We start from the raw sequence: 21,161 nt of genomic DNA on the forward strand, positions 1-21,161 counted from the left end.
GGAATCGTTCTGCTGGACTTCGATCCCACGACTCCCAACACGCAGAACGGGTATCGATTCTGCAGCGCAGTCGGCCAACCTGAAAACAAAGTCCGTCACGACCCCACATTCTTCTTCAAAACTCTACATGGTCGGCGTTAAGTCAGAGTGGACCAAGTGACATTTTTCATATTTTGAGAATAATGGGCTTAAAGTCTAACGCTCTGTAATTTTTTAACCCGTTTGAATTTTGTTTCAATATTTCTACACATCTTTGTGTTACTTTCAAACAATATAATGTGAAGTGATAATCATGAAAAATCATAATCCAAACCTCTGATAGAACGATTTTTTGTTGGACTATGTGTACTTGGTCCACTCTGACTGAACTAAAGACCAGTTGAGTTGGTTCACTCGGACTGAACAATTTCTAGGAAAATAAAAATCATTTAATGCTTGCATGGCCAAACTGGGTACATATCTCTAAGACAAACAGATTATCAATACCTTTTGACACCAGTATCGTAAATTCTTTAATAATCCATATCGTCAATACCAAAATCAGGTGGAATTACTATAGCTTGAAAATTAAGGTTTTGCAGGGTCAGCGCATTGAAGAACAGAAATATTCAAATATGCGTTCAGTCAGAGTGGACCAAGTGAAAAACTTGAGTACCGTCGAAAATATACATGTTCAATAAACGGGTTCTATGACATTCCATACATACACCATAGATCTACCATGAACTTCTATCGGACTCTGAAATTGACTCAAAAAATTCTACAATCAATCAGTTTATTGCTTTTCAACACTTGGTCCGCTCTGACTGCACAGAAATTGTAGCAATTTCTGATCACCCATCCAAATATGGAAAGTGGTCAAAAATCAAAACCAAATGCATCGAATTAAGTAATATTTATAAATTTCTATTGATGGATGAATAGGAGAATCATTCGATGTCGAAAAATCTGACAAATGTCTTGCAATGTTTTTTTATTTCCTCGCATACCTCAGCGCGGTAATAATTCCACTGTAATGGTCATAAAAACTTGGTCCACTCTGACTGCATACTTTTATCGATTTTTATTGATCATCCAAAGTAAATTTATAACATATCTCACGCAGTTTACAACATTCATCAAATCTGATCAAAGTGAAACGGAAGTAATGTGATTTCGCATCTAATGAGATGATAATCCAATTTTCCCAAGTTTTTGACTTGGTCCTCTCTGACTTAACGCCGACCACATATCCTTCGGCTCTCTTAGATGCCCAATTCAACTCTCGTATGCGTGCCTTATAACAATAGTGAGAGATATTATTTCTAGCATCGCACTGTTTTTATCAAATAAAACCCATAAATATGAAATGAGACGTCAAAAATATGTTTGACCACAAGTCTATATGGAGATTTATAAAAAACGGCTTTTTCGCTTACTGGTTAGCTTGCTAGCTAACAAAAGGGTCCACAAATTCGAGTAAACTAACACGCTTCTTTTATAATTCTCGCATGTTCTAGCGAATATAAAAAAAGCAAGCGAGTTCTAACGGTACGGGCTAGTTTAGTTTTACTATTTTGCAGAACACCTGAATACAAGATATTAATGCTAGACCAACATTTGAAACACTCTGTGCAACAAAAGCTGTGAAAACTGATAATCGATGTGTAGGTAACATTTTCAAAATATGGTATTTTCAAATGTTGATCTAGAATGTTATGTTATGAAATGATACTAATAGAGACATTAAAAAAGCATGCAAAATCATGCCTTTCCCCGTGCATAATCTGATGGCAGATCAGTTGAATGCCAGCGGTAAAAAAAAATCGTCACCTCTTTTTTTTCTGGTCATCCCAGCCTTTAAACACGTGTTACTGTTTTTACAGTCCTCAATCAGTAGCTTGCATCTTTCAACCGGCGCACGCTTTACCTGCTGTTTTCTTTTGACTGATCAAGCGATCGTAGCATTCCGAAGGAATTTGGGTCAACGATTTTATATGAGACTGTGTAATATTGATCAACATCTAGGACATGTAGCCAGTGTTGACCAGACTCATTTCCCCGAAATTCAAATTGTGAAGCCATGAACTGTTATAACTGTGCGTTGTATTCCTGAGATGGAGGAGGAGGTGGTTGGGCTTGAGTGTTGCACATGGGATCCGACAGTTTCGATCTCGGTGGGCCGCAATTCAAGTTTCGGTGAAATGATTCGCACTCACTCACTCACTCATTTCATTTCACCGAAACTTGAATTGTGGCTCTCCGGGATCAAAATTGATCGATTTTGTGTGCAGTGCTCAAGCTTAACCATCTGCTTTTCTATCTTAGGAGGATAGATCATGGCTGTAGTAGTTCGTGGCTTCGTAGCTCGGAAAATTTTATTTTCGGGGAAATGAGTCTGAACAACACTGCATGTAGCTTGAATTTTCACAGAAATGTCATCGTATGCAAGTTGTAGAACGAGAAACTATACATGTAACAAATCGTCAATATTGATCTGATCCTTTTTGTATAACTATTTCAAATTATGAAAACGATATTACGATAACTAATTATCACAAGGACCTTCCTTAGCCGACTGGTTCGAGTTCGCGGCTACAGAGCAAAGACATGCTGAAGGTGTCTGGGTTCGATTCCCGGTCGGTCCAGGTTCTTTTCGCAATGGAAATTTCCTTGACTTCCCTGGGCATAGACTATCATCGTACCTGCCACACGATATACGAATGCGAAAGTTAATAACTGTGGAAGTGCTCCGAAGAAACACTAATATGAGAGGCAGGCTCTGTCCCAGTGAGGACGTAATGCCAAGTAGAAGAAAAAGAATTATTACAAACGAAATTGTTTCCTGAAAAATTGAAATACTGAGTCATTTCAAATGAAGTGCTTGGCATCCATTTTCCTGATATCTATTATAGGAATTTGCATTTATGATAAATACGAAAATCTGAAACAGAATATTTCCAAGTATTTGCTCGCCTTTTGCATGTAATTATTTTTGATTCCTGGTAGCTATTACAATAACCACTTGCCGCAAGCTTCATGAATCTATCGTCACACTACCCTAGAGAGCGGTGTTCAAAGCACGCGGATTGCATCGAAATAAGCGAATGCGCCACTCTCTTTGTTTACATCCGCTGGCACTAGAGCAGGGGGTTTCAGACCCGCGGTTGCAGAACATTTTAATTTCGTAAATTTACATAGCAATATCCGAATATTCAGTAATTAATAGGGTTTTGAGGGGGGATATTTTTTTCACTTTTCAATTCTTCGTTCAAAACTGACTCCAAAACCAAATCTATATAAATAAAATGGAGTGGTGTTTGTATGTAACGAAATGGCTTGAGAACGGGAAAACCGATTTGCAAAATTCTTTCACTGTTGTGTACTTGAAGGGTTCCGACGTGTTCGTGTGACGAAAAAGTTTAGGGAACTACTCGGTAAAATAGGTTAAACGGGAGAGTATTAATATGTCACTTTGTATGGGAGGTTCAATGACATTTTTCAATAGCCTACTTGATGGCAAGACGAAGTTTTCCGGGACCACTAATTTTTAATAAATTTTGAATCCCGGAAATATTTTTAAAGATATTTGAAAATTTTAGAAAAAAAAATTGAATCCGGACTACATAGCATTGAGAAACTATAAATTAGATTGAAAATCTACTGGGTCTTGCTCTTCAAGAGCTTAGCTTAGACTGACTACACATATCAATGGTTGCTATTCCGTGATTGACCGAAGTCAGTGAAAATGCACAAAGAATCAACAAGAAGTTCGGCTGGGATTGGCCATAATCTTCTTCAGTGTGCATAATTCAGCGCCTCTATTTATACATGGTCAATAACGGCGCCGGCCACGTCCTTGCAGTCAGATGGGATTGGGAAAGGAATGTTAGTGTGTAACCTTTGCTATTTGGAGACCGTGTTTGCCTCTGCATCTCCACAAAGGTTACTGGGAGGGATAATTGTCAATGGGGAGGATCGTTGGGTCACAGGATTCACTTTGATAAGCGATAAGACCATGGTAAATAATTTGATGCGAGCAAAGGATCAAACACTACTAACCTGCTTCGCGACACAATTTTATCATGCCACGCGAGCGACGCGCAACACGATTAATCCTGCTCACATCACCCGCCCCCGCAGGAGCAAGTGACGCGGGCAAAGGATCGAACACTACTCCTACTGGGTCTTGCTCTTCTAGACATAGAAAAGGCATTTGTCAGTGTTTGGCATGAAAACTTGATTGTAAAATTTAAAAAAAACTTTAATTTTCCAACATTCATTGTTAGAATAATTCAAAGTTATCTGTCAAATCGTACACTTCAGGTTAATTATCAGAACTCCAGGTCTGAAAGACTTCCTGTAAGAGCTGGTGTTCCTCAAGGCAGCATTTTGGGACCAATATTATACAATATGTTCACATCTAACTACCCTTGTCTTGACTTACTTTGTTTGCTGTGTCATCCGCATCCGTGCGCATCTGGTCTCTTCGCCAAAGAACGAAGCCTGCGTGTCATCTGTAGTAGATTGCAAAAAAGTTTGGATATTTTTTCTTCATACTTGCAAAAATCGAAAATTTCTTCTAATACTTCCAAAACTCAGTACATAATAATGACACATAAACCAAAAGTACTTTATTTGAAACCTTCAAGTAAGCAAGTGCTCCGGGGGACACAATCTAAAAACCCCTACTCTAGAGCAAGTGCAAAAGTAGAGAAATAAACTCGTTCTGAATGGGCCCGAGGCGTCGTCGTCGCCGGCGGTCTCGAGTCGTCAGACGTCCGTTTATTGCCGTAAGCACTGTGCAGGAATTGCGGCTCACTGCTGTTGGTGAAATCTTTCACGGAAGCAGAAGCACACACGTGACGAAAGCGGGCCAAACATGTGGGTCAAGAACGCAGTTTCACAAAATGAATATACTTATTTTAACGCTTCAATGAGTTTGGTTCAATGCAGTTCAAGTTGAAGGATTTATTGTGAAAATAGTTCTAGATTGAGGTGTAGAAATCGATGCTTCTATTGCAATTCATTATGGTTCAATGTTCAAAATCTAAGCAACAGATTTTTATAGAAATTAACGAGTGTAGAATACCATCAAAGGTAGCATGAGGCAACGAAATCTTTTTGTACGAATTGGGTTCATGAGTGATAAAGAGGTTATTTCATTTTCAGATTCTTCGTTCAAAACTCCAAAACCAAATGTTCAATTATTTTTGAGCCGTGCAAGTATAAACATATATTTTAATTTTTGTTTTTAATCAAGGAATTGCAAACATTTAAAATACATTGGAAAAGAGGATTGAAAATATTAGGCTTATACTGTATTTTCTACCAATCGAAGCTTCTTAATTAACCACTGCCGTTTAAAACTCACATTTAGGCCTACCGAACGGAACTAGGGGAAATATCGATTTTTGTTCGACCTGTTTTTGGTCTGAATTATTCATGCTTGATACCGGTATGAATCTGACCGATGCATACAATACATACGTACGTAAAGGTGCACCCAGGAAGTTGCAGTACCACCACTGCACTGAAAGAATCGGGTCAAATCGAACTAGAACAGGGGAGGGGCGAATCATCGCAGACACGAATTGCAACTGCTTTATTTATTCATATTCTAATGATGCCGTGGAATAGGTTGGGTAACTAAGTGCTGTGGGCGCAATTAGTGACGTCAATTATTCATCGGTTTTCTGCTGGCATCAGAAGGCTCTTTAGTTTGAACAATATCTGTTTTAGAAAAGTTTTTATTGTGTATGTTACAAGATATTAAGTGTATGTTTTGCTTTTTTGGGATAATGAACAGCCTCTTCTAAGCTTGATGACATTAACCATGCAGCCATAAAGTTGTTTAAGTTATCAGCAAAAAAATTTAGCTGTAAAACAAAACATTCTCAGGAGTCCACAAATAACCGCTCTAAGTCGAAATGTACACAGAGAATCAATTTTGTACACTTCCGTTTTAGCACCTAAGGACTATTATTTACAAAGAAAATTAGTATGACAATTAAAATCCAGCTATCATGAATTTATTCGTACGCAAAAACAACAATGATAGCAATGCGCAGAAACCATTTCTTTTTTTCGAATTCAGATCAAATTAGTTCAATTATTGCAGTCAGCTCGAAAATAATTGAAAGTGGAGCTGAAAGGATTGAGAATCACTCCATGCGATATTTGAAATGTAACAGGGACATGATGAGAATCAAAATCAGCATGAGTAATCAGTTGGCTGCTAAGGTAACTAGAGTCGATCAAAATCAAATCAATTGTAGAAAAGTTCCTAGAAGAGGAAAATCAAGTAGCGCTCTCAGGGTAATTGAATTGAGAAATATACTGAAGAGCACTCACCAAATAAAACTCCACCGTTGGAACTGCTTTGCGAATTAGTCCATAAGCGATGTTTTGCATTAAAGTCACCAACGACAGAAATTTGTGACTTATTGCATATATGTCAATTTCAGCAAGTCAATTTGAAGCAGTGTGTTTCAACTAGGGGTTTCGAATGACGAAAAAAGTTGATGAAAAAAAGTTGACGCCTAAGAACGATGATTGCAACTCCACCACATGCTTCATCCAGTTGATCATTACGATAAACAAAATAGTTAGGATCTCTTTCGAGTTTGGATCCAGGTTTCAGATAAGTTTCAGTAATAACTATCACTAATTAATAATAAAGAACGACAATTCCAATTCAAAATATTAAAAAAAAAATGTGGATATATTACGTTATTCCATGTTTTTAGTTGAAATCAATCTCACGCAAACCCACGCTTTTGCCCAAACCGGTGCCGTTCTGTTTTCATTATTGATTGTTGTTTTTCCGATTGGAAATGCGTTCAATTTCTTTCGTCGATAGGTCTAGCTCTAGCATACCATCGCGATGTATGTAAGTATCTGCCCCACATTGCACTACCTACATTCCGAACAACCGGGGGCCGAAGAAATTACTAATTGAAATGTCATAAATCTGGCAGCGGCGGCGGCGGCGGCGGTCTGATGGTTGTAAATCCATTCACTTGCACTGGAACGCAATCTCGATTCTTGCTAAACTGTTGTTGTAGTCCACTAATCAAGTTCACTAAAGCGAAACATGCCGCGCCACTGTCGGCGCGTAACACACAGCCACCCACACATATAAATAGGCGCATGATGCACCTCGCACCGTGGTTCGGAATGGCGGTTTGTTGGGATGGAATCACTTTTGATCAACTTTGTTCAAGTCTACTCTGTTGACTTTTGTATTGTTTTGATTGTCAGTAGTTGAAGGTGAAGTTGATCATAGTGATTGTACACAATTGCGCACACAGTATCGTTCGAAAGCGTTTCACATTTCGTACCACAGTGCACATCGCACAATAGTCCGAAATGACAAATTAGCAGGAAGAACCTTTTTCTCGGTTTGTTCTCGTTGATTTCAGATGTAAAATGGCTACAGAGAAGTTTTCGAAATTGAGTTTTGCATATTCCCAGAAAACAGTTCGATAGAATGATCCTTATTTAGGCTTAAGTTTTGAATCAAATTTTTGTGTAACCCCTTCTTTCCCATAACTTCGATCGAATATTTCTTTACGTTTTATATAGAAAGTGCTCAAACTATCAATTTTGCAAATGGGCTGAATTGATCGAAATCAGTTTGAAATTTTTTGATTCATTGACAGTAATAATGTTTATCGATAGTTTTACTATTGAAACAGTTGAATTATAGATTGATCTGATGAGCAAAAAATCATATTCTAGTATCTACTACCAGGGTTTCTCAACCCGTGCTCCGCGGACCCCTACGGGGCCGTAACGAGCTCTCAGGGAGTCCATGCCCAAGCCATTGAGAATAAGTGTCGCTTATTTTGATATAAGGAATCTGTTCCTAATATATTAGGCGCCGTCCTCAAATTACGTAACTCTCTAGGGGGACGGGGAGTAGTCTCAAGCGTTATGGCTCATACAAAACATTGAAATTTATCATTCGAAAAGCGTTACGGACGAGGGTCATAAATATCCAATTTTAGCATGACGTTATAAATGGACGCTGTCTAAAACGGTATCCACAAATTACGTAACGCTCTAGGGGGAAGGGGGAGTAGGCTACAGCGTTACGGCTCATACAAAAATTTGAAATTTTTCATACAAAAAGCGTTTTGGAGGGGGGGAGGGGTCAAGAATTTCCAATTTTAGCGTTACGTAATAAATGGATGGAACCTTTTTTGTTTCATTCAACTGTGATAATACTGAGAAATTACTTTCAATGTCATTCTGTCACCTTACATAGCAACCCAGAGATGATTACTAACCGCAGATTCGTTCTAGTTCAATTCAGTGTGATTTCGAAAATAGTTTAATTCCTGGCAGGTTTTGCCAGCTTCCTGACAAGATCCTCCCAAAATTTCTCAGAACTTTGTTGGTTATTGAAAGATTTTTCACAGCTATTACAAAAACTATTTGCGGAAGTCATGTAATCTTTCATTAGGTTTTCAAGTAAAATTTTCGATCGATATTTGTTGCAGTGATCTACGGTTGATATCTGCAAAGATTCCTCATGGATATCTGACAACGCTTTGAAGATTTCCTGGCGAAACTTTTAACAAATTCTCCCCACAGCAGAATACAGAAGAGCATAGAAGCCCATTAGCAAGTCTCTCAAAATATTCAATGCAAAGCTGACCAGAGCTGACGATTTCTGATAAAATCTTCAATTGGGTCATACAATTTTTGATAAAAACTAATTTTTATTAAATAACACGGTAGGGCGTGTTCTTGTTATCAATTTGTCAAATTTTCCGGCGCAAATAACAGCTATATCAGATGGGGCCCAGATAGCCGTAGCGGTAAACGCGCAACTATTCAGCATGACCATGCTGAGGGTCGTGGGTTCGAATCCCACCGGTCGAGGATCTTTTCGTAATGGAAATGTTCTCGACTTCCCAGGGCATAGAGTATCATCGTACCTGCCACATGATATACGCATGCAAAAATGGTCATTGGCATAGTATAAGCTCTCAGTTAATAACTGTGGAAGTGCTCATAAGAACACTAAGCTGAGAAGCAGGCTCTGGCCCAGTTGGGCCGTAACGCCAGAAAGAAAATCATATTTAAACTTTAATTTATAAATCAGGAAAAAAATGTTTTTGGCCGTAAACCAACGAAATGCATTTAAAAATTCAGTGAACATATGTTTCTGGCCTAAACTTAAGCGCTTGGTACTAAAATTGGGACAAGGTCTTAGGACTCTATTGACTCTTGGGAATATTTTTGTTGAGGAGCTAGTGGAATGTTGAAGAATGTATATTATTCTTTGCACATTTGTTTCACGTCGGCAGGATATTTTGAAAGCTACTGAGCTCATATTTGGGCTAAAATGCGTTGTTTTGAAAGAACATTTGAATTGCAAAGTCTTGACTGAGAAAAAAATCACCATCTTGAAGTGAATCGTCTGTAGCCCCAAGTTTTTCTTTACTCTATTCTAAAACTCCTCCAAAGGATCATAGCAGGATTCTTGCATTTGGTTGATTGCATTTAATTCCAAGAACATTCACTTTCAAGGGTCCGCGAGACGTTTGTAAAGCTTCAAAGAGGATCGCAGCTCCGAAAAGGTTGAGAACCACTGTACTACATAGTATTCATCAGATTCAGTTTGTCTCCATGTTCGTTGGAAATTAATGGAGCTCTGGAGCTACCATGTACAAGAGAAGGTTGAGGTTTTTGGCGTTCCTTAGCAAACTTTGCTGAAGACACTTTCGATCTCAGCTTAGTAACTTGATTCTGAAAGCTTAAACCTTGGGTGGACCTAATTTTTAGGCCAAACTTTTTTGTTTTCAGTTTTACGTGCATGCGATCTTATGAAAAGTAGTACTGTAGTGTGCGGCTTATTTTTCGATAGTTCCCAAAACCAAAAATTAGTGTGCTCTTCTGAATTCCAATCACAAAACAGAGAAACCCCAAAGTTTGAGCTTGCATCACAGCGACTTGAAGGTGAATTTTGAAGTTATAAAATATGACCTTCAGTGAAGTCTACAAAGCTTTAATAGGGTATTTCGTCAATTGTTGAACGGTCAAAATGCTCGCTAATTATTGAACACGCCATAAGCAACGTTACGGACTGTTCAACAATAGGCGAGTTTTTTAGTCGTTCAACATTAGGCGAATTGGCCTAGATTAATCATCATCATTAAATTTAAGGAAAGTTTATAGAACATCAAATTTGTCCAAACTGGAAAATAGTTTTATTTAAGTCTCATTACTAATAAATCATCTTTGTTTGACCATAACTTCTTGAAAACCCTACCGATTCCAACTTAACGGCTTGATTTAATTATTCAACAAAAACAACCTAAAACAAGATTTTTTTGTGAAAAAATCAAATTCCTTTGGATTGTTCATGTTTTTGCATCGGAAATTATATACCTAGTTGTAGGTTTTGACTAGATCCACAATTCCTTCATATATTGCTTTTTGGAAAAATGTGAAACAACATATGTATGTAAAAAAATACGATTCAGATGCAGGTTACCTTGCATTTATTTTAATTCGAATATTTTATAGCAATTTACTAGCCGGTTTCACTTAATTTAGACCTACAAGATATCTGTGCCAATTTCCGGATTTTCATACAAAGTAGACCAAAACGTATGAAAGGGTCGAAAATTAGTGTTAGGTCGAAAATTGATGTTCTTCCCCTAAAGGTTCTATTTTTATTTAATATTTCTACTAAAAGTTCTGTATGGAGAGTTATAGTTAAAATCTATAACTTTGCTGAGGACTGTAAACCGATAAGTTCAAAAATGTGTGAGATCAATGAAGAAAAATTAGAGTTCTCAAAGGGTATTTTTAAAGTGAATTTTCTCAATATAAAAAACGATATATTCTCGCAACTTTTACAGGAAAAGATGGCTCATGTATGGCTTGTTAAATACTAATTAAAAAAATATCTAACCAACTCCATGAATTGCCAATATCTTAAAGTTTCAAAGTTTTTCACTACAATGTGCTTCAAACTTATAAATGATAATAACTATAAACTGTATGTTCAGCAATGTATATCATTACTTCCTCTACAACTCTTCTGAAGACCACGTTCGCGTAAAAAATAGACCGAGAAAACTGATTTATTTGATTTACCCTAGGTTTAAACTTCCAGGATCCATTCACTAAAAACTGTTTATTTTATAAAGTGGACACATTGTTTATGATATCTCACGATTAGTATGATACAGGCGTTTGCCTGCAGTGATCGATTGCTCTTTGACGTTTTTTTTCTTTGGATTAGAATTAGAAATTCAATCGATTTTTGGAACATTAAAACCAAAACAGATCTTACGATGCTGCACGATAAAATACGATGAGTAGTTACAAGTAACTATCTAACGAGAAATCGATCACTGCAGATACGCCTATATGATATTGATAGCAAGATATTTTTTTTTAATTATTAATGAAATCAGGTACGATTTTTAGTATCTGTCTACTATTATTCTATGATGTGACGGAATTTTTTTTTCTTAAGCCCCTAAAAAAGCTGTTGTACTGAGTTAAACATTGAATGTTTGCCACAAAACTAATATCCTCATTTTTACGATCAAATTATATGTTGATATCATTCACTATCTTAATGAAGGTAGTGCTTCAAAATTACCTATTATATTCATTCAATCTCTGAAACAATGTCCTGCTGATGATTAATTTGGTTATGGGAAAATGAGTTTCAAACTATGATGGGAAATGACAAACATCAGAGCTGATTCAATCGCATCTGCCGTGCTCGCTGTGGCGAATAGAGTTGTTATAGATTGAAATTAAAAAAAAAATTAAATTAATTGTTTTCGATTCTACATGTATTATGCTAAGTGTGTACAAGAGATGTCAAACAACGAGCGAAAATGAACGAAAAGCAGATTAGGCGAAACGAGCGAAACGAGAACTGTGCGGGAAAGAAGCCAGTTTTAAAAACAACTCGATCAGTTTGGTGACAACTTTTGTGTAGCGAACGGACGGTGTTTGGAATAGTTTGTTTATTTGTTGGTTCGGCTCAAGTTTAGCCGATCAGTTAGGATCGGTTAATGGTAAGTTGTGCTTATCTCTACAGGAGATAAACATCAAATGTATTTTTATTGCCGGGAAGAGTTTTCCGAGCAATATTAGATGTTGATTATGGAGAGAGAGTTCTCCAGGGCCGGAAAGAGAGTTTTCTGAATCGGATTTTGGAAAGAGAGTTTTCCGAGCAATGAGAAAAGTTGATTATGGAGAGAGAGTTTTCCAAGGCCGGAAAGAGAGTTTTCCGAGCCGGATTCTGGAAAGCGAGTCTTCCTATATGAATCCAAATTGCCGGGAAGAGAGTTTTCCGAGCAATGTAAAAAATAATTTTGGAGAGAGAGTTCTCCAAGGACGGAAAGAGAGCTTTCCGAGCCGGATTTCGGAAAGAGAATTTTTCAAAATGAATCCAAATTGCCGAGAAGAGAGTTTTCCGAGCAATGTGAAAAGTGTATTAGGGAGAGAGAGTTCTCCAGGGCCTGAAAGAGAGTTTTCCGAACCGGATATTGGAAAGAGTGTTTTCCGAAATGTATCCAAATTGCCGGGAAGAGTTTTTCGAGCAATGTGAAAAGTGGATTATGGAGAGAGAGTTCTCCAAGATCGGAAAGAGTTTTCCGAGCCGGATTTTGGAAAGAGAATTTTTCAAAATGAATCCAAATTGCCGGGAAGAGAGTTTTTCGAGCAATGTGATAAGTGGATTATGGAGAGAGAGTTCTCCAAGGCCGGAAAGAGAGTTTTCCGAGCCGGATTTTGGAAAGAGAGTTTTCCTAAATGAATCCAAATTTCTGGGAAGAGAGTTTTCCGAGCAATGTAAAATGTTGATTATGGAGAGAGAGTTCTCCAAGGCTGGAAAGAGACTTTTTCGAGCCGGATTTTGGAAAAAAAGTTTTCCAAAATGTATCTCAACTGCCGGGAAGAGAGTTTTCCGAGCAATGTTAGATGTTGATTATGGTGGAAAAAGTTCTCCAGGGCCGGAAAGAGAGTTTTCCGAGCCGGGTTTTGGAAAGAGTGTTCTCCAAAAGGTATCCAAATTGCCGGGAAGAGAGTTTTCCGAGCAATGTGAAAAGTGGATTAGGGAGAGAGAGTTCTCCAGGGCCTGAAAGAGAGAGTTTTCCGAACCGGATATTGGAGCGAGTGTTTTCCAAAATGTATCCAAATTGCCGGGAAGAGAGTTTTCCGAACAATGTGAAAAGTGGATTATGGAGAGAGAGTTCTCTAAGGCCGGAAAGAGAGTTTTCCGAGCCGGATTTTGGAAAGAGGATTTTTCAAAATGAATCCAAAAGAGAGTATTCCGATCCGAAATGGGGTTTTCCAAAGCGAATGCAAATTGCCGGAAAGAGCTTTTTGAGCAATGTAAAAAGTAGATTGGATTTGGATTTGGATTGTATTTGGATTGGATTTTCGTTCAACTTAGATTGAATTTGAATGTGATTTAGAATGTATTTCATTTTGATTGGATTTTATTTAAGGTGGAATCAAATTTGGATTTCATCTGGTTTGGAATTGTATGAATTTGGATTTAAATACAATTTCAATTGAATTTTGTTTGAATTTTGATTACATTTAAATTGAAATTTAGAATGAATTTTGATTTGATTAGTCTCAAATGTTGGTTAAAAACAGGATTGGATTTCGATTTGTTGCAAGAAACCAATTTATCAAGTTTAACTACATTATTATTATAAGTGTGGAGAAGAGGGCGAATGTGGCGAATAGAGTTGTTATAGATTGAAATTAAAAAAAAAATTAAATTAATTGTTTTCAATTCTACATGTATTATGCTAAGTGTGTACAAGAGATGTCAAACAACGAGCGAAAATGAACGAAACGCAGATTAGAAGAAATGAGCGAAAGGAGAACTGTGCGGGAAAGAAGCCAGTTTTGAAAACAACTCGATCAGTTTGGTGACAACTTTTGTAGCGAACGGATGGTGTTTGGAATAGTTTGTTTATTTGTTGGTTCGGCTCAAGTTAGGTTTCGGTTACTACACTCGCGAGTAAACGACATGTAGACATTGGTGACTCACTCACAAATCATTCAAAAAAGTCGATTCTCTAAAATGAGTGAACTAATCCAATTCTTTTGAAAAGAGTCACAATTCATTAGCAACGAATTTTTTGGAAAAGTGCTTAAAAATTTACAAGGGACACTATTTTTGCAAGAGCTATGTAAAAATGTACTCATTCAAAAATTATTGAATTGTTTTGTCTCTTATACGAAATACACGATTTATTTTTGATTTATTTAAACCACCTTGTGCATTTTTGTGAACGGTTAACTGGTTATATTCTACTTTTCAATGTGATGTAAACCCTAAATCTTTGATTACAGTGAGTAAACTGGAGCTCATCATGCGACCTAATTAAATTTCTGGACAAGGTTACGGATTCGTTGAGGATTTTGTAAGGATTGAAATAAAATTTAAAAAGGCGAAAAAGGTTCCAAATAGACCTCATGAAGCATCAAGAGAAATACATTCAAAGTATCATCAGATTCAGAAGTTCGGGAGGTATCCTGCAAAAATTTCTTCAAAGGATTTATATCCAATAAATTTGACAATATTCTGTATACAAAAATCTCTAAGTATGCTATCAGAGGTATTGATTCAATCACTTCATGACTTTTTAAAAGAATTCATACAAAGATTCCTCGATAAACAATTTCAAGTATTTGTTTAGGAACACAAAGTATTGGTAAAAAAAATCGAACTTCTTTAACCTTTACAGTACTGAGTGTCGACACCAGAGGTTTAAATATCTATATATTCACCATCGTTCGATCGATTTTGATAAGGTTTTGAGCTTGAGCTTGAGCTTGATTGGCCGCCCGTGGTTGCTACTCCAGTATGGCCAGATCAGCTGCACTTACACAAGCAACCAACCAGATGACTGCTTGGGATTAACAGGCAACCCTCAGTGTATAAGTGCTGTTGATCTTCTATTTTTAGACAACAATGGCGCCTGCCACGTCAAAATGCTGACCAATGTGGAGAAGGGGGAGGAATTGATGATGCATTAAACTGGCTCCCACGGTAGACCGTATATACCACTGCATCTACGCCAGTTCATGCGGGAGTGTATGGGTTGGGGGAAAGGCATGGCAGAGAGGGTTTGCTCTTTGGTTAGCAGACTGCCTATGTAGCAGGCGTAAGGAAAGGCATGCTATAATGATGAGATAGAATGGAAGCGTAGGGAAACGGTTTCTTGTCCGTTTCTGGTTCTAGCGTTTGCTATGAACGGATAGGGTGTAAGTGTGATAGATTGAGAGTGGAAGACAGAAAGCAAGTGAAAGATACAACTACAAAGTACGAGGAAAGGGACGGGCCTGGGATTGAACCCATGACCTTCTGCATATTAAGCAGAAGCGGTAGCCATTAGACCACCAACCCCGTCTCGTTCGATCGATTGTGATAAGGTTTTCATGAAAAATTGAATACATTAAAAATTTGGAATTCAGTGACGGTTTCAGAATTAGGTATACATGTTTTGTCTTAGCTAGGGTATTTCTAAATTAAAATGTATTAAAATTGAATACATTAAAAATTTGGAATTCAGTGACGGTTTCAGAATTAGGTATACATGTTTTGTCTCAGCTAGGGTATTTCTAAATTAAAATGGTGGAACAATGCGAACTACCTTCCGAAAATTAAAAAAAAAATTGATCTAGGTGAAATAATGTATCACCTGTTTCAGTTTGGACACTATTACATACAAATGCAAAATATGGTCAATTTTTTAAAGAATGTTTTCGGATCAATGATGTGAAATTACTTGTGAAATAGTATGCTAAAACGCAGGCTCTAATCTGGTGGTACGTAACGCCAGATATAAGAGTAAGCATATGAAATGATGTCAATTCATTGTGAAGAATCATAAAATTCAAACCATCATATGATAACAGAAGAAAAGGTTAAAAAATTGGAAACTGACACCGAGTGTCCGAAAATGGTCATAACCAGTGGCGCAACCAAGGGGGGGTTTTGGGGGTCAAAACCCCCCCCCCAGAGCAATTTTTTTTTCCTAAGAATTATCGAATATATTTTTGAAATTTAAAACTGGTGTAGTAAGTTGTATAAACAATTATATTGTTCTAAGTTGTGGCTTCCTTATTTAAAGACCTTCGAGGAGGACTAAATTTTCTCGCTTTTTCTGATAAATAAGCTACAGGTTTTTGAAGAGAAGTTTGTCAAACAAACATATCGAAACCGATTTAAAATATGCATTTTTCATCAAAATTCGATCTTGAAAAAAAAAATCAGTTGGCTCAACATTTAACCGAATTTTATGACTTCCAAGAGCAAGCAATTCATTAGTTTTTAATGATTACAAATAAAAATCATAGGACAGATTAAGGCTCAAGAATCCATCATTCAATTATCAGCAATCATCAAAAACGAAAAAGCAGTTTTTTCGTTCAAATTTAAAGAAATCTTCATGAAAATCTATCATTGCAATCCAGATAGCAAGTGTAATGCGATGATAGATTTTCTCGAGCATCGCATAAATTTTGATCAAAAAACTGGTTTTGAATATTTGTAAAACGATGATGGTTATTTTCCTCTTAATGGTTCCGTTGCTGAAAAATCACAAATTTTCGTCTGCAATCTGGAAATGCTTCAATATCTGCACCTCGGGCTGCAAATCTCGTTAATAAAGATAATAATAATAATAATCAATATCTGCAATGCTATTTTACCTTCGGCAAACTGCTAATGATAGTCACAATGCTTTTACTGCGACTTGCGCTGAAAGATCATTCCGTTCGTTGAAAAACTTGAAAACGTATGTAAGGAACAGAACAGACGAAGGGTGATTTTCAAAGCCAATGTATGTGCATGCCTCCAAATGTAGCCTGGAAAAACTTCAGAACAAGCTATGAAAAATGAAGAACTGAATGATATAAGAATATTTTAATCCAGTTTTGTTATCCCTATTTAAAAAGTAGAATCTAAGATAATATTTGTAAAGAACGAAATGTTCTTTGGAACCCGAAGGTTTTTCCGTGACTAACAAACGTATTTCGGAAAACTTTCGATAGATAAAACAGATTCCCTTTGAGTAGCATTGTAACTCTATTTAAAAATGTATGTTCGAGGTACAAGAGAATAGCCTAATTTTGCAAATGGTGTTAAGTTTTTTGTTTAATGTTAATCAAGCAATATTTTGCAAGTTTTCTCTTCGATTGTTTTTACACTCGTTTCATTTTCCCAAAAACACATTATCTTCATGTTCACAAAACCCCCCCTAGAGCCAAATCCTGGTTGCGCTACTGGTCATAACCACTATGTAATTCATAACACGATATTTAATCACATTACATAAATTTTGAACAGTCGAAAGGTTACAGTGCATGATATTCAGGAAGTGGCGTCTTTGGGTCTCCACCAGAACCGATATCCGGTGATCATGTTCCCTAAATGACCCCAACATTTTTCAAACTTTAACAGGTATTGATAAAACAACTAGCGAACTTTAGATGTAGTAATTTAAAATAATTTTCTTAAAACTTTCTCAAATTCAAACAACTCGTCCTAAGATTATAAAAGAATTATTTTCAAGAATCCTTATTGAAATATTTAGTGAAATTGGCAGTAAAAAATTAGATGCAAAATAAGAATAATTTCTGTAGAATACAAAGAGAAAATTGCAAAATATCTTAAGATTTAAGCACTAGGAATCATTTAAAAATATTGTGATAATTAACATAATTTTCAATTATAATGCATGGGACGAGTTCGACAAAGAATACTTAAAAAATCAAATAATATGTGTAGAATCTTATTAGAGGAATTGTAAGACCAATATTGGGAAGAATTGGTAAAAAATCGTAAAACATTTCGAAGCAAACATTGCATAAATGATTGGATCAAAGTTCCTTGTGGAAATGTTAAAATTATTTCATACTGATTCATGGAAGAATTAAATTATTCCCTAGAAAAAATAAAAAGAAATTTATATTACTGGAAAAAATATCTAAAAAAACCATGGATTAAAATATCAAGACAAAAAAAACATTTGGAGGAATATCTACAGGAACCCCTTGATAGATTTCTTGATGAACCCATCCCCCATCTTTTCTGATCGGATTCATGTTGAATTACTTATAGCTCTGCTGACAAGAATCTTGAGAGAATTTTTGAGAACAGTGAAGATTTCATAATACAAATATTTTTTGCAGTTTACTTGCAAGATCAGTTGTGTTCTTAACGAAATCATTTCTATGTTTTCATGTACAATCTGAAAAAATAATTCGATGAATCTCAGTATTCTTGAAACGTAATATTATGACGCAATTTTACATATGAATGGTGCAATCTTAGAAAATTTAAAACTGAATTTTATTCCTCATGTCAATGCTGTAAATTTTGAGTCTTTTTTTCGGCCAGCCTGGGGGGCAAAAACATTTCCTTTTTAACCGTACAGGCTTGAGTGAAAACACACAAACTAAAACTCTTACCGCTCAGGCAAAACTCAATGAATTTCAATTACTTTTTGTCAATATACTCGTTCACATATCTAGTTATCAAAACTGGTTCGAAAAACTCGGAAGTGTCCCTGTGGTCGGAGTTATTCCGTAGGTCACAGGATCTGTTCGGGTAAATATCGGCTATTTTTGACACGCCAAGTTATCCTTATTTGTTTGTAATGGAAATCACTTGAACTTGCCTTAATCATTAGATCATTGGATATTAAATCTAATATTGAACATTATAAATGAAGAGTTTGTACCTAGTATGGCCACTTGGACTTAATCCCCGGCAAAATCGGCAAACGTTGTTGAATACAAAAATGATTCAATCCTCAAAAAGTAGATGTCAAATGTTCACAAAAATACGATCCCAATCCCATTAGCAACTTGGTTTAGATGTTTAGAGACAAAGTGGTCATTTATAGTATCAATCAAATGCAGGCAATATAACCATCTAATGAAGAGCTAGATCAAAAGTGTCTTCGGAGAAGGTGTTTATTTCACAACAAAACAGTTAAGTTCAAAATTTAAACTTAAATAAGGTACAACCTATCCTACTTTTCTAAGAAAATGCAAAACTCAATTACGAACAACTTCTCTGAGATCATCATGCGTCTAAAATCAATAAGAACCGGGAAAAAGGTTTTTCCCGCTAAATTACCGATTCAGACCATTGTGCACTGATGGACAGATAGATAGGAACCATCCGCCACTAATTGCACGCCTGAGAGTGCATTTGCTAAACGAGAAAAAAAAACAACACTCTGGTCCACCGACAACTATTGCGGCTGCACAAGAAGCCAATTATTTTATCATGCGTTTTTTTGATTCCTCTACCCTGAGCTTCGTCTCTGCGATCTTCTCCAAACCCTCCCCACTGCTCTTCAGTGCAGTAGTTTCATGCTTCACCTTCACGCAACACCAGACAAAATCTTAAATTCGGCTTTGAAGCAGATTTGTGATCCAACTACGACAACTCCGACAAAACACATTGAGCAAAGGTGATACCCGCTCGATTTCACACGACTCGCGGTCTACTATCTGTTGTGCTTCAGTAGATAATCCTCAATTCAGCTAAGATCTAGTCACTGCCGTTGAACATTTTCCAGTCCGGTCCAACGCCGCTTAAATGATCCGCCTCAACACGCGTGTTTTTTTTTTATTTTGTCACCTGGTCAACCGTTGGTAATTAATCGATGCCGCGAATCGGAGCCTCGGGGCCAAACCTCGCGAACCAATCCAAACGATGTGCACCACAATAATATGCAGAGAGCGCGCGCCCGCTTTGCCACCTTTTGCGATGGCCAGTCTCGCGATCACTACCTCGCCACTAGCCACTAGTGCAATGCTAGAGCTTTTGGCGGCAGCAGCGGTGCTCTCTATGCGGGTTGCGGAGCGCGTTTGAAAGAGATATAAACATACATGGGCGTAGCCAGGATGTCAGTCAAGGGGGGCTGAACGACGTCGAAGTCATTATTCATTTGTCAGCAGAATGACAACTTCCGGACTTGTCGTTGTACAAAAGGCTGATCATTTCAAGCGTGCTTCTGCGAATAAAGGTGACAAGATGCAAATTTCTTAGCATTTTTTCACTTCAGAAAGAAATCTTGCGTATTAAGGTGGAAACATGCCAACAAACTTGTATCTTCATAGAAGAGTGGATTGATGAAGAAATATTAATCATGTAACAATCGCTCTCATTCTAGCCTACGCTTGATTTGATTTGTGGTAATCAGGATCGTAGCTTTGATTCACTCAAATGGCTCAAATGAAATTTCGGTCAAATTGCAGTTTAAGTATATGGTTTCGATTCTGTCCCAGTGTGCGGTACCCTTAGCAGAGAAACTTTATCTTTGTTTTCTAAGGATAATTATTTTGGACAAAGTTAAATCATTTATTTTCGCAAAAGGCTTTCAAAATTGCCAGGTTATGTGTACAAATCTTCCGTTTTTTCTCGAAAACTTATTCATTCAGCCATAAGTCATAAGTGTAAACAAACATTCAGAACCAATTCGATTTTCACTTGTTAAACGTTCAATGTTCAGACTTACAAAACGACATAATTAAGATTTTCAGCTTCATCACTACTTTCACCGCTCTGTTATATGCAGAGACAAAGTGACTTAACCACAAATCAAAACAAAAGACTACTTCAATCAATCTTGTAATGGTACAAACACGTCGTAAGTACTTACTTAATTGAAAAAATAGTTAAAATAGTTTTGGAAATAAAGTTTTTATTCTTCTCAAATATTCTACTCCAAACCGGCTGAAAGTTACTTATGTTGATTTGAAAAAGTTATCGAGATTTGTTAATTATTACAAATTTCGCAAAAAATCATCAAATCATTGTAAGTAAATTCTCAGCATTGTCAAACTAAACCTATCAGCAGGGTCGGACTTAGAGGAGAAGGAGTCTGATCGATCCATGGCTCCCAGGCCCTCGTATGTGAAAACCGACCCTGTCTATCAGGATTCTGTGAGAATTGTATCTAGGATTGCGTCAGCGTTTTGGTACTTCTTGGTAAATTCTGTCCATAATAAATCTTTCTCCCCTTTCCAGTTATTTTGCTACATCCTTTACCGCTATGCTAATTTCGGAAAAAATATCCTGGGGTTTTTCTACAAATTTCCACAACAAGAGACAAAACAATTTTCTTTGAAATTCTTGAATAATTCAGAGATTT

General features: G+C 36.8%; 1 protein-coding gene across 4 annotated transcripts in view; it reads right to left on the bottom strand.

Moving 5' to 3' along the window:
• LOC5573757 (NAD kinase) overlaps window positions 1–19,804 on the bottom strand; it is a 94,793-nt gene extending 74,989 nt beyond the window's left edge. The window contains exon 1 of one of the 4 annotated variants that reach the window (XM_021852966.1): window positions 19,646–19,804. The gene's annotated coding sequence lies outside the window, so the exon portion shown is untranslated. Of the gene's footprint in view, window positions 1–19,383 lie in introns of all 4 variants that reach the window. The other 3 variants (XM_021852967.1, XM_021852969.1, XM_021852968.1) reach the window with 3 other exon arrangements.
• Window positions 19,805–21,161: the final 1,357 nt, after the last annotated feature.

Source organism: Aedes aegypti, chromosome 3, assembly GCF_002204515.2.
Source record: "Aedes aegypti strain LVP_AGWG chromosome 3, AaegL5.0 Primary Assembly, whole genome shotgun sequence".
Taxonomy (NCBI): domain Eukaryota; kingdom Metazoa; phylum Arthropoda; class Insecta; order Diptera; family Culicidae; genus Aedes; species Aedes aegypti.